Here is a 5,258-nt window from a genome sequence, read left to right as displayed (position 1 = left end):
CAAAAAACAACAAAAAAAACAGGGGGAATCGCCGGAGAGAGGCCCCCCCCTGTTGTCTTTGTGCAGTCTCCACAGTCCCCAGGTAAAACCCCAGCGCACAGTGACACAGTGTGAGACCCCACAGTGGGTCGGTGTTGTGTTTAAGGAGCAGTGGAAGTCGGCCTAGCATCCAGGCGGCTAACGATTAGCTCGTCTGCTAGCCGAGTTAGCATCGCTGCTAACTTAACGCACTACTTTCTGTGGATGAGCTTGTTTACGGAGTCAGAGTCCGGGTTGTGTTGTCTCCAGCATTCATTTTTTTGTGTGTGTGTTTTAGCTCACTCAGTCGATTTTAACTCGGTGCCTTTTTTTTTGTTTCTTTTTTTTTTTTTCTTTCTTTAAACTGAGTCTAAAGCTGCTAAAGTGAGAGGAGGAGTTCAATCCGCATGCAACACGTCTACTGTGGGATGAGCACAAACTTTACTTTATTTATCTCGGTCGCAGCGCGCAGATTAAAGCTGTATGTGCAATGTAAAGGACCCGAATAATCACTTTTCCCTCTCCTATTCAAAGGTTTTATGTCCCCATGCGAAGGTAACTTATGCCTCACTTCTGCAATGTTTAGTTCAATCCAGATGTCCATTCACAGGACAGCTGTTTATAGTCTGCTTATAGATTTGGGCTGCTAAAATGTGGGAAAACACAGGAGCGATTGTGCTCTCAGAGGAGGCAGTTCTTGTAGTAAAGGTGGATTGAAAGGCAGGTCTAACAATCTGTCCCCTGTCTATACTCGGTTGGCAGGTGAAGAAATAAACAAATGTAGTGCAGCTCTGCAAAAATCTTCCTCATGAAGGTTATCATGTCCAGTTTTTGCTTGAGAGATGTGGTGGTTCCACATTTTGGTAGTTTTCTTTTTTTTTTTGAATGCTGTTGAATTGCCTAACGTCACATCTGTCGATCTATACCGAGAGGTGTTTATAATATTTAGTCCACAGTATTATTAGAAGCAGTAGTATTTCAGTTTCAGTTTTGAGTCTGTGCCACGTCTTTATCGACAAATCTGTAACTTCTGTAATGACTGAGCTAGCTCAACAGTGAAGGACAGAACTTATTCAGTGTCTGTCGACTATCTAATAACGTAACATTTGAGTTGTAGACGCACCTGCGCACATGACTTATGAGGAACTTTGGATGAGGTGTTTACATGCCAACACTTTCCTGATTTCTATTACAGAACTCCAGGTGGCGTTCAGGTTTTTCAGGACCGTATCTGATACCAATATATGGTGTCTGCGTATACACGTAACCACGATAGCGCTAGAATGCGCTCGCTTTTAACCAGAGTTTGACCCCAGCCCAGGTTAACCAGATCCGTGGGCGTGTGTTCACACAGACTGTTTGTCACACATCGCATTACTGCGCTCTTGTTCGACCATATGGCGTCTTTCTCTCGTGCTGTTTTTGCCGTTGTTGATGCCGATATTTAGAGAGCAGGGCTGCTGATGGCTGATATGTAATGCAGATGTCAAAACAAAGAAAAGTCATGTGTAATTCTGTTATATCCTGTAGGAACTTCAGCCGGTTGTTTACAGCAGGATGTATTAAAGTTATAGTACAGGCCACAAAACCAACTTTTTTCCCACCTTCCCAAAACTTACAGCATCATTGAACTGCCACCACAGTGACAATGCTGCCTGTAGACACTCTGTTGTTTATCAGCCTCGGTTAGTCGGCCTGTCACTACTGTTTTTCCAGTCTGGAAGTCAGTTAAATTTAATTGAAACGGCACTAACATTGATTTTAAAAGCCCAATCCATGTTAAAGCAAGGTCAGGAGGAGGGTTGGTGAAGGCAGGTTGAAATGACGCACACTGACTGATTCAGATGCACAGCCAACACCGGGTTTAACCTTCATCACTGTGTCTGTTTGACAGGAGTTGTGGACTAGTAGCTCTTATTTGCTGTCCAGGAGAGTACTGCTGTTCCTCCGTGCTACATGCTAGTTAAGTGCATCCTTGACCTTCTCAGGTCTGGCTGAAACATCTGTCTCTTGGTCCACAAGTCAAGACTGAAAACCTGGATCAAGGACTAAACTATCTCCGTGTATGTGTCATGAGCTGTGACCCTAAGATATCAAACAAAGAGTGTACAGGAAACACGCAGCATACCACAATAATTAAAGTCCTCAATAGATGAGACGTTTGTTAAGAATCGTCTCCTACGAAGCTGTTAATCTGGTGTTAAATTACAATAAGCAGGAGTTGAAAACATTGTTGTCTCCTTTGTATTCGAGGTTCTATTTCTGAATTGTCACATTTGGGTGAAAATGCGTTCTGAATAATTTTTTTGCCCCCCTCAGTGCCACATTAAGATACATTAGGATACCTTCGCATTGCCATAGTGTTAGAAACTGTGACAAGTAGTTTTCAGTACGACAGGAGCAGCACGGTAAGATGTGTGGGTAGCCTTTAATGATCAGTGTGAAAGCTGTGATAAGGAAAAGAAGGGAAGGAAGGGAAGGAAAGAGTAATAGATCATGCCTTTTCTGTCAGTTGTATTTTGTATTTGGGGCAGTGTCTTCAAGGACAATGTCGGATAAGAGTTGTCTTGACACAACATCCTCGAGGTGTGAAATTGTTGAAACGTTTTATATCGCATGTATTACAAAAGTGCAGCAGCAAAGGTGCTTTTCTTTTTGCACAAGATGCACGTGATGCACAGAGCCTAACCACAGAATCTGACTGTTTACACACAGTCCATAGACGCATACTTTACTGTTTACTTGTATAATTAGATCTACAGATACTCCATCAAGGCTTTACTTTAGTAGATAACTTAAAACAACTTTCTTTATGGAGAGTTGAATACGAAACTGTTGTGTAATGTGTAATAACATCTCTCTTACACAGTCCCAACAAAAGCTGAACACACAAAGCTTAAAGGTAAGATTTATTCCGGCGTTGTTGTATTGATTCACATTAGGTTGTATGGGAGTTATTAGTTGTTCTGTTATTTCAGTGTACATTTTCAGCAACCTACTGCCAAGAGGTGCTTTGGGAGGCATTTGTATAACGGATTAAGTAATGTGGACAGCCAGCAACATTTGCAGGTTTCCACTTACTATTGGAAATCTGGCTTAGTTTGTTGAAGTTTGGTATTGTGGTATTTATCAGCCCTGACAACCTACCATACTTCTGTTACAAACACAACCATATTGAGTATTCATCAAAAGGGGGGAAAAAAGTGTTTATTTGACTTGAAGGCCAACAGAAAAGAAGCTCTTTGTGTTCTTCAGTTCAGCTTGTTCACTTTTGCCCGGATGAAGCAGAAATGAATTGAAAGCTCATTTGGAAACAAAACATACCTAATAAGACTACGCATCAGCAGGGTTGTCAAGTGACTGCTGCTGATGATGATAATTTGAAGGTAAACATGTGAGTCTGTGGTAAGCGTGGGGACTATTTGCTGTTTAATTGATGTCAAATATGAATAGTTTCTTCAATTGTGCCCTCATGGCATGTACCCTCTGATTACTCAACACTCCTGGTCTGGTCATGGTCCAGTAATTGATCATTTTTCATCCTAGTGTGATGAATGTTTTACAGCTAAGATTTTCCAAGATTGAGGACTGATTACAGATTGTATGGCTTCTGTTGTGGTGCACAATGCCACCGTCATTAAAAAGCCAGGCCTCACAACAGACGAGCTCGACAAATAATAGGCATATATGGACATTTTGAAAAATTTTGATTTGGTAATTTCTTGCCTTTTAACAGGTTGCTGTTTGGCAGCTCTCCCTGAAATACTGTTGGAAGAGGCAGTTTACTGTCTACAAGCCAATCGATTGCAGGTTTTTTTGTTACCCACAGCTGTTATTTAGAGTAAAAATGCCCTTTTTGTATCCCCATGAAAGTGCTTACAACATGAGCAATTATTGAACCCTTCAGTTCAATTTTTGATGTGACATGTGCTCCAATGGCATATTTTCAGTTCTCATGGATCAGTGTGATGAAATACCACTTTCTGGCTGTGACTATTGCTGCAAGGCCTTGGAGAGAGAGAGATGAGCGGTATCTTAGACTCTGTTTGCAAAAAGTTTCACATTCCCACACTCCTGGCTGTTGCTGTGTAACTGACCCCAGGGCCTTCCTAAACCATTCTCATCTGGACAGTGAGGTTTCATTGCTTTGAAGCCCATGTTCACAAAACATGAAGCGGGGTGCACAAATGAGATTGTTTACTAAGGCAGGCCTGGTCATTTTTAGTGCAAGGCCACTCGATACATAAACATTTATTGGGTCATGACATAGAAAATGTAGGGCACCGAGGCCAAAACTACCCAACAAGGTAAAAGATAAGCACAACCATAAACAGCTACAGCAGTAAAAGTCATCACACATTAATGCAGCAGCAATATTAATCTGAACACATCATATATAATAGTAAAACACTGACAGGAACCATTTTACTGCACATTGAGTTTTTTTTCCCAATACTTACATACTTTTACCTTACTACAGTTTAGAATGCAAAACTTTTAAGGCCTACGCACACCAACCCGATTATCGGCCGTCGGACAGTCGGGCGAGGTCGGTGACTCGAGTCGGTTCGGTGTGTCCCGTGCCGTCGTCAGTCGGCGTCGGCGTTCATTTTGGCCCGACCATGTAGATCGGCCAGTGGCCGTTCCGGCCCTCAATGAACCAATCTGATTGGTGGAGTGCTAGCCCTTGACTAGCGAATCAGTGAGTGGCACGAGAAAACCGGAAGTGACAATGGTACATACTACCAGCCAACGCAGTATCTTGTTGTTTATGTAGCCCATTCCCGTAATTTTCCGTTCAGCGAGTAATGAGCAGTAACGATGCCCTTGTTGACTACTAATCAAAACACCTCTCTGATGAAAACAATCTGACGACAGCGTGCTCTGTGTTTACTAGGTCTAGAGTGATCGGCGTCATTTCCGGTTTTAATTTTTTTTTGGGCGAAGCAACAAAGAGATTAGCGCCCCGCCGTCTTGTTATGGGGAACGGTGTTATGCGCCTCAGCGCAGCGCACAAGAAACGTACGCCTCCCAGTTGGCGTTGGTTGGTGTGTTTTCGGAGGCATTTTTTTGGACCGAGTCTCGAGGAGACGGCGAGCGCGAGCTGATCAGTTCCGACTGTTTTTTGCCCCAGCCGGATCGCCCCATCGGTTGGTTAGCGGAGGCCTTTACTTGTAGTGAAGTATTTTCACCAGGGTTGGTATTTAGGGGCTTTTGGCTAATAGAACGGCTGAATACTT

General features: G+C 42.9%; 1 protein-coding gene across 1 annotated transcript in view; it reads left to right on the top strand.

Moving 5' to 3' along the window:
* The window catches only part of fbxw7 (F-box and WD repeat domain containing 7), a gene marked incomplete at its 5' end in the record, with an annotated part of 110,856 nt that continues 105,598 nt past the window's right edge, over positions 1–5,258 (top strand). The window contains 1 exon segment of the mRNA XM_035659354.1: positions 1–82.

The sequence above is a fragment of the Morone saxatilis genome, unplaced genomic scaffold (assembly GCF_004916995.1).
Source record: "Morone saxatilis isolate NCDOM2014 unplaced genomic scaffold, NCSU_SB_2.0 Contig17, whole genome shotgun sequence".
Lineage (NCBI taxonomy): Eukaryota > Metazoa > Chordata > Actinopteri > Moronidae > Morone > Morone saxatilis.
Note: the sequence above shows the minus strand (reverse complement) of the source record. Positions and strands in the feature narration are given on the sequence as shown.